This window comes from Crocodylus porosus, unplaced genomic scaffold (genome assembly GCF_001723895.1).
Source record: "Crocodylus porosus isolate Cpor-Errol unplaced genomic scaffold, CroPor_comp1, whole genome shotgun sequence".
Taxonomy (NCBI): domain Eukaryota; kingdom Metazoa; phylum Chordata; order Crocodylia; family Crocodylidae; genus Crocodylus; species Crocodylus porosus.
In genome coordinates this window covers 38901038-38910880 of record NW_017728948.1, presented here as the reverse complement: position 1 = coordinate 38910880, position 9843 = coordinate 38901038, and positions in this window count along the sequence as shown.

Genomic DNA, 9843 nt, shown 5'->3' with positions numbered 1-9843 from the left:
GCGGCTAGGATCTGGAACCAACTTCCAAGGGAGGTGGTGCTGGCTCCTACCCTGGGGGTCTTTAAGAGGGGGCTTGATGCCTACCTAGCTGAGATCATTTGAGCCTAGTTATTTTCTCCTGCCCTGGCAGGGGTTCAGACTTGAAAATCTATAAGGTCCCTTCCAACCCTACTTCTATGATTTTATGATTCTATGATCCTGGTGAACATCCCTTATAAACTTTTAGGCAGCCATCGGATCACCCCTGAGCCTGTGCTTTTCCAGGCTGAAGAGTCCCATAGCTTTCAGCCTCTTATCATAAGGTCTGTTTTTATGACTTCTGATCATGCATGTAACTCTTCCCTGGACTCTCTCAAGCTTCTCCACATCCTTTTTGAATTGTAGAGCCCAAAACAGGATGCAGTACTCCAGCAGCAGCCTCACCAAGGCCAAGTACAATGGGAGAATGAAGTCCTGGGATTTGCTTGAGAAACATCTATGATGCAAGCCAGCATTTTTCTAACTTTACAAGCAGCAGCATTACATTGAAGGATCATGTTCATCTTGTGGTCAATCATGACCCCCAAGTCCCTTTCGTCTGTAGGGCTAGCCAGCGTACCACTGCCGAGCCTATAAGCATGCTGCAGGTTTTTCTTCCCAAGGTGGACAACCTTGCATTTTTCAGTGTTAAATGGCATCATGTTCTCATCCGTCCATTTCCTGAGCCTGTCAAGGTCATCCTGGATTGCCCTCCTATCCTCAGGTGTGGATGCATTACCCCAAAGTTTGGTGTCATTGGTGAACTTGGCCAGTCCACTTCTGACTCCAATGTCCACATCATTAATGAAGATGTTCAATAATATAGGTCCATGGAGAGAGCCTTGATGGACCACACTGGTCACAGTGCACCATGTTGATTGACTTCCATCAACCACTACTCTCTGCATCTGACCATAGAGCCAATTCCCCAGCCAGTGGACTGTGGTAAGGCCGAGGTCACAGTTGGCCAGTTTTGCTAAGACATGATCATGGGATACCAGATAGAAGGCTTTTTAAAGTCAAGATATATGACATCAATCTCCTCTCCCTTGTTCAGGTGATAAGTCACCTGGTCATAAAAGGAAATGAGATTGGTCAAGCAAGGCCTACCTACAACAAACCCATATTGGCTATCTCTCAGGATGTTGCCATTAGCCAGTCTGTTAAGTATGGTTTCTTTGACAATCTTTTCTAAGACCTTCCCCAGGATAGAGGTCAGACTGATGGGCCTGTAGTTTGCTGGATCCACTTTCCTCCCTTTCTTGAAGATAGGCACCACATTGGCCTTCTTCCAATCTTTGGGTGCTTCACCAGAGCACCATGAGTTCTCGAAGATCTGTACCAGGGGCTAAGCTATGATGCTTGCCAGCTCTTTGAGTACCCTGGGGTGTAAGCTGTTAGGTCCGGCTGTCTTGAAGGTGCCCAGCCTCTCAAAGTGTTACTTCAAAAAGTCATCAATGATGGAGGGTAAGGAATATCCCTCACCTGGGCCATTCCATCCCATAATGGACAGGGTTGTACCTTGGGATTGGTGAAAAAACGATGCAAAGTACCCATTTAGCAAGTTGGCTTTTTCATGGGTGTTGGTTGTCAGTTGTCCCAGCTGGTTCAGCAGGGGTCCAATGTTGCCCTTCCTTTTCCTTCATCTCCCCATATCTAAAAATGGATTTTTTATTGTCCTTGATACTTGTAGCTAGTTGGAGTTCCATTTCAGCCTTGGCTTTCCTGGTTTGCTCCCTGCAGGTCTGGACCAGTGCAGAATATTCCTCCTTGGGGATGGATCCAGTCCTTCCTCCATAGCAAACATGGATGTATATTCACAAAGGATATGGTTGTAGTTATTTGTGTTTGGTTTTTCATATGACTATAGTCATTAATATTAGGGGACAGAAATGAATTAAAGCCAAACAAAGTGACAATGATCTTGGAAAACAACAAGAACACTGAATATGATGGAAGGCTAAAAAAATCCAGGAAGCATGGAAAATACCTTATTTTGATTGCAGAGCTAATTTTATCTTGCCTTAATAGAACACTGAAAGGGGTCAAGCAATAATTACTGGTCACATTCATATCTTAATTTCTTTTGACTTAATTAACAATAAAGGTAATTTACAGAGATCCATCATATAAATATCTTCACTAGGCTGGGTGAATTTGTTTGAATTAATTTCAACCCTGCTTGAATAACATGCACTATCGGCTTGGAAGAGACTGATTAAAAGGAAGAGAGAGAGAGACAAAGAAAACAAAATAGTGAAAAGACCTGGAGAAAAAAGAATGAGAAATAAGGAGCATGAGACATAATACAGATATAATGTGAATAAAGGAACAGACTTCAAGAGAAGAAATTCTTCTAAACACACAGTACAAATTAAACATGAGCCAAAACTAAAGCCATCAGTTAAATCCTATCAACACATTAACATTACAGGAATAAGTGGGGTTGAGTTCTGATCTTTGAATCCATTTTTCATGTTCAAGCCTATTTAAGTGAGAATTTGTTTATAGTTTTGTGAGATCAGGAAACAATAGCTAACTACTACCACCTATTCTGAGTACTACAGGAGGTACATATCTCATGAAAGAAAGCATCTTATTCATATTTTTATAGATTTTAAGGCCAGAAAGGATGGTGCAACATATCTTCATCAAAGTACTCTGCTGCGAGCTCAAGAACTTATGCTTTGTCTAACGGATATCCCCCAGAAAGGTATCCAGTTTTGATATGAAGACATAAATAGAAGGAGAATACATTGTTTATACTGGCAGTTTGTACCAGTGGTTATTCACCTTCAGCATTAAAAATATGCAGCTTGTTTCTTCTTTGAATACATCTGCCTTCAGCTTTTAGCTACTGGCTCTTGTTTTGCAATTTGTTTAGCTCAAAAAGTCTTTACTATCCAATTATGTTCCCTGCGCCCCCCCCCTCCATTTAAGGATACCTATTTCAGTTAATAACCACATTTTTGATAAGCTAGACAGATTGAACTCTTATGTTTTCACTAAAAGTATTTTTCTAGTTCTTGTATTATTTTGGGAGCCTTTCCTCCAGTTCTCTTTTTTGTTAATGTGGACACCAGAAGTGAAGGAAATATTACACTTTACAAAGATAAAGATTATTACTTTCTATAACCAATCTTCCATATAAGAATGGGCTTCATTGATAGATTTTTTTTAAAAATTTGCTATTAGCTATATTACAATACATCTTGAGTGGGTCCAAAATCCCAAAATGTTCCTGATCACTGTGTGACTATTAAATCCTCAGCATTATTTACTTCTCTGCTAATATTTGTTGCCTGCAGATTTTTTCAGCATTGTGCAAATGAAGAGTATGTAATGATATATGTTCATAAAAAACAATGGAGTTTTTTGCAGATATCCATAATTCAAGTATTTCCTGACTTCTGAGTATTTGCTTGTTGCACAATCCAACAATAAGTGGCAATTAAGATAGTCAATTTAAGCTCACAATTTGTAAGTTCTAAGTAACTGAAAATAGAGCATTAAAAATGAAAAACCCTGGATAAATTAACTTACAGGAATTGTCATGGTTCCAACTAAAACACATTGCTTAGATCAGACGTGCACCCTAACTTTTGGGGGACTCCTCAGTAAGGATAATAAGTCTCAAGGGTCAGAACCGAAAATAGAAAGAACGCTCTTGAAATTAAGACCTTAGCCTTTAGGTTCTGAGTTCCCAACACTTCCACAGACTTTCTTTATGATCTTTTAAAAGTAATGTCATTTTTTTTAAGTGAAGCACTTATTTTTAAAGAGTGGAACTGGCAGCCTTTATTTTTACAGTTCTGAAATAGATAAAATTTTGGCAAAAAGAACCCCCCAGAATCCAAATCAAGTTCTGTTTCTGTATTTCTCTGTTCTCCACATGCATTAAAATATTTTATTCTGGAAATTAACAAGTAATCTCTGTTTAACAGGCAATACCTAATAAGATTATTCAATTTTGTTCAGCTTCACTCACCACTAAGAGATATTTTTAATACTGTATTATAACACCCGTTCCATAATTTACTCCACAATTGCCAACTTTAAGCTTATGTGAATGTTTGTTAAAGTATGTTTGGTGGGGGGGGGCTGCATTTTTCAACAAGTGTCAACAATTGTTCAAAAGAAGAATTTCCTTGTCTTAATACTACAGTTTTTATAAAATCTTGTGATGAAAAGGTGGCAATATAGGTACAATAAGTATGGCCTATTATCATACTCATACACGAGACAATTTAAAAAATAAATTTACATTTTTCATTTACTAAGAGCTATTTCTAATAGTTACTAGCAACACATAAAGTACTGTTTGTTGCACATTTTTTCCAAAGATCCCAAGCCATTTATCTCAAGTATTATGTTTTATACCAGTAAGATAAATATTATTCCTATACTCACTAGAGAAATGAAGACAAAACAAATTAAGATATTGTAAAGCAAATCCACGGCATAAGGTCAAGGTGAAGTGAATGATGTCATTTTGAATACGTAAGACTTTTAAGGCAGAAAAAGCACCAGGATTTCCACTTGAAATAGTATCTATATTTAGAAAGTATATGTGATGGTCAAGAGGCTGCAAAGTTGCATCTTTTAATGTTAGTAATTGAGGTTGCTCATAATTATCCTGAAGAGACTGTGTGAGTGTTGGATCAATAGTTCATATCTTGTGTTCATCACTAACCTTCAACAGTCCATGTGTTAAACTCCAAATGAACTGTTCTTAAATTTCCTTGAAAAAATGCCATGAGTTCTCATTTTTCCTGTTTTAATTTCATATATAGTAGCTGATCAGGTTATATATGTGTAAATCTGCAAGGTTAAACAAGGTATTTAAATTCCCTGTGGTTTAAGATTATATGAATGGCAGCTTAACTGTAGGCCAGAGAATATAGCTAAATAAATTAGTTTGATGTAATTGTGTGCACTTATATGTAAGCTACAAAGCACATGTAATTAATGAAGCACATAATGCAAACCATTAGCAGCACTAAATGATCTGTTTATCATTTACATCAAAGAATCTTTTCCCATTAAAATGCTGGCATCCCATAATAAGCATAAGCCCCTTGTCTCAAAATTAAAATACTGATTTTCTGGATTCTCTTTATAATAGTAATGATAACAAAATTCTAGAAAAAAGGAAAATACAACAATGATGAAATACATACTAGGTTTTATACATAATAGGGTTTTTTCTTTTTTAAATTAACCATTGGTTGCATTAGATCATACAGAAAAATTAACTGACAAAATAACTGACTTTCTCTTTCGGAGATCCCTCTCAGTTTAATTTACATGTTGATTGTGTAGCTGGGGGGAAAAAGTCTCACAAGTTAAATTTGATTAAGTAAAGCAGAAAGTGCCTTACAGTAAATAGATATCTGAAATTGGAGAACACACTTCATCTAATTGTATTAATGAAGTACACTGATGAGGTTTGTTTAGTAACAAAAGACCCTTGTGACCTTTTGATTTAGTGTAAAGTAGAACACTTATTATAACTGGATATTTTTACAGCATTCTCATTATACTCAGTAAAGTCAAACATTTTTATAGCACTTGGCCACAGTGAGAGAATAACAGAACTGTTAAAAGACTTTTAAATTAGCTGAAATGGCAGTGATGTACAGTATTTGTGAAGGTTTGCCCTTACTGTTGTTTTGGTAATGCTAGAAGCACTACATTCTAAATTGAATACAGGAACAAAGATAATCTAACACTTTCTTCTTAAAACTCCGATCAGTATTTTAAAAGCCTTTCTTATCATTGTCACCTATTGTCAGTTTCATAATATTTAAAAAACTAATATAACACTTGCTTGCACTTTCTTTGAAATGAGTACAGATTAACTGCTGACTTGGTTCCTTTACACTAATAACCCCTGTAGTCAGTCCAGCCTTGGTCCTTAGCTGCTTTAAATTTGAATAGCTCTACTGAAGTAATATTTAATGTTATAGGTTGAACTCTTTCACCATCCTCACCTATGATAAATACAGCCACATATAACCTTACTTCCAAACAAAAAAAACTTGATATTTCATAAGCTAATCTTCTATCCAGTATATATCAACACAGAATTATTCTGAGAGATTTTCAGAAATATCACAGAAGTGTTAAATAAATGGAGGTCTAAGGGCTCAAACTGTTCTCAGCAACTAAGGTTTGGGGGCTGAGGGGGAGATAGATATAATGGTGTAATATTGTGTCTAGGCATCCCCACCGCCGAGTTCTGGACAAAAGCAATACATTTAATTTCTGTGATTGGCAATTAAATGTTTTGACTTCATAAATGTGCTACATGACAGAAAAATGAGATTCTGAGAAAAGCATCTGTACCAGAAGACACTACCATTGTATACAGTAAAATCACCATTTTCATCTAAATAAGTTATGTCTCCCCTTAGATTCAAGTAGTCCCTGAGTCTTGGCAAATCTTTTTCAACATTACATGACCCTTGTGTTCTGCCTCAACATAGACAACACTTTTCCATCCTTTGGCTTCATTGATTACTGCAGCATCACCATCATATTGATCTCCTTCTCCCTCTGCTGCAGTAGAGAAACTAAAATTATTCTTCTGGTCCATCTATTAGACCTTATTACTAGGGCTGTGCAAAGCTCTAGACCAGGATTCAAATTCAGAGATCATTCAGATGATTCAGAGGCCAAATCTGTGAGTGCAAATCAAATCGCCAGGTGCTTTTGACTTTCTGAATCAATTTGGTGCTTCTGAATTCATTCAGAAAAGATGTGGAAGAGATTCAGCAATTCAGAGATTCAGAGGGCTGTTTGTATGGGGAAACAGAAACTTAGAAGAGGGAAGAGAAGTGGGGAGAAGGGGGAGCAGGGGGGGAGGACTGACATGTCTAGGGTGGCCAGTGAGCATGATTTCTCTTTGGCTGCCCTTCCAATTACAGTGTCTTGGGGAAGGGACTTGGAACAGCATAAAAGCCTCTGTCCGCAGGCTTGCTGTGCCTTTTCTGAGCTGGTTCTGAGTGAGCAAATGCATCAGAAAGGTATTGGACTGCCTGACTTGCTTCATAGTCAGTCAGTTGCAACTTGCCTTCTCCTTTTTGTTCTTAGAAAGGATTTAGCTTAGCTTTGTTTAGCTTATCTTAGAATCTCTTTACTTAATACTATCCAATTCATTTCTTTCAATTTGTATTTAATCTCTTTTTTTCTTTTTCTTTTTCTTTTGCAAACTTTTAAAAAAGAAAGCTCAGTGTTTTCCCCGGCAGTGTGATCCATCACTGTGCAGGGAGGCACTCACATTGCATGCACTTATATATACATATACAAGAAGAAAACTCAGATATTCATAGAAGAGATGGTATAACTATTACGTTAGTTATTAATATTATTAGTTATAGTTAGTTTTAATAGTTTACATACTGACTAAAGAGAACACAGGAGAAGTCAGATTCAGAAAGAACAAGATATTTTAGGTACACTACACAACACAGAACAGTACTGTAAAGAAACACAACCCAGAAGAAGAAGAGGGAGAAGTCAGACAGTCACCCATTCAGTGTCAGGGCAGAGACCACACAACCAGAAAACAATACAAACACACACCATATACTTTAGTTACAAGCCAGCAACAAGCAAGCCAAAAGCAAAGCATACAATTTACACAAGGTAGAAGGGAAGAAGCCCTGTACTCACCCAGTCTGAGTCAGGGCAGAGACCACACAACTGAAAAAGAACACAAACACACACACCATATACTTTAGTTACAAGCCAGCAACATGCAAGCCGCAGTCTACAGAAAGCAAAGCAAACAATTCACACAAGCTAGAAGAAGTCAGACAGACACACCTTTTGCAGCACAGAAAAGATTAAAATGAAGCATGCTGGAAAGGCAGGTGCCAGGTCTTCTGGCAGGAGAGGGAGAGGGGGTAGGGAGACAGCTTCAGCTGCAAGTCCCCATCCCCCCCGCCCCAAGCATAGACACATTCTCTTCCCAAGGACCATGATGCTTCTGCTGCCAGTGGAAGGTAAGGAGGTGGGAGCAGTGTCTGCACCTGACATCCCTGCACCTGCACCACCTCCCCTATGTCCAGAAATAGGCACCAGCAGCGGAATCACTGTCTCCTGCACCCCAATGTCATCGCCCAGCATAAGCCTCCCACTGCCAGAGGAGGAACTGGAGCTGGAACCAGGGGACCTGAGTGCCCTGGCTCAAGCAATTCTGGGGACCAAGGGGGATAAGAGTTTGTGCTCCACACCCCTCAAATTTCCCCTAGACCCAGATCTCCTTCTCTGGAAAGCAGCACCTCAGAAGAGGTTGACAATGGGGAGGCAAGTGGCTCAGCTGAGGCGGCTCCTCCTGCTGTTGAGCCTCAGCCTGCTGAGGAGTGGAATAATGCAGCATTCCCCATCCTCAAACCAGAAGCTGGGGAGTAGCATAGTGTGGGAGCATTTTGAGCTGGCAGATGATCCCAGGTTTGCTATCTGTCAGCACTGCCAAAGGCACATCAGCCAGGGAAAGGACATGAAACACTTTTCCACCACGGCGATGCTGCTCAGCAGGCAGCACCCCCTTGCCCTTCTTGCTGCTCAGCCTGGTACCAGCGCAAGCATGCCAAAAGGGAAGTCCTCCACTACTCCAAAGCTCCCTTCCCCCCAAAGCAGAGGCAGGCCACCCTGGAACAGTGGGGGAAAGGTGAACAGAAAGGAGGGTGAGTTGCAAAGGTGAGCAAGATCACCCAGAGCTCTGAGGAGATGCTTGCTCTGGATAGTCAGCCCTTCTCCCTAGTTGAGTGGCCAGGGTTCAGGTGGCTCATGGCACTTCTGGCCCCATCTTACAAAGTGCCCACATGCACCACTTTTAGCAGGACAGTGGTGCCCTTCCTGTATAAGTCATGCAGGGAGTACTTGAGGGAGAAGCTGCACAAGGCAGGGCCACAGGTAGCCTTGCACTTCACCTCTGACATCTGGAGCAGCCAGGGTGGCTATCATGCCTATCTCTCCCTCACAAGGCACTGGTGCAATCAGTCAGGCCATCAGTGGGCTCTCCTCCAAGCCGAGGTGCTGGATGAGTTCCACATGGCAAGGGAGATCATGGGGGCCATGAACCACATGGTGCAAGTTTGGCTCATTGGACAGGCCAAGCTCACCGACAGGTTCATGGTCAAAGGGGCCAATATGGTGAAGGCTGCCCATGATGCCAACTTTGCTGGCATCTACTGTGTGGCACATAGGATGCACCCCATAGTCAGGGATGCCTTTGGGGGTGGGGGGGCAGAGCTGCCAGTGACAATGCTACCACCACTACTGCTACAAGCCAGGTGATTTCAAAATGCAAGAAGGTGGCAGGCTACTTCCACTGCAGCATCAAGGGGGGCAAGATGTGGTGGGAGAAACAGGCAGAGCTGAACATCCTGCAGCACAAAATCATGCAGGATGTGGAGACTCGGTGGAACGCCACATACATGATGCTTGAAAGGCTGGTGGAGCAACAGAAGACCATCCATGAGATGGCCTTGCTTGGGGAGAGTGGGATCAGCAGCCCCCTGAACAGAGCTGAGTGGGGTACCATCTCCCAAATCTTGGTGGCCCTTCCTCGAGGCCACTGAGACCCTTAGTGCTGGTGATCCCTTCCTTAGCCAGGTGATCCCCCTAATGAAGGAACTTGAGAGCCAAATGGGGAAGTTCCAGGGGATCAGTGTTCCTGGCTGGGGCAGGCTGCTGTCACCAGGCATGCAGGCACAGGTGAGGCAGCTGAAGGAGGGCATCAGGAGATGGTTGGATCCCTTGCAGTCCAGTATGGTCCACATGTTGGCAGGCATGTGTGACTGTAGGGTGAAGGGG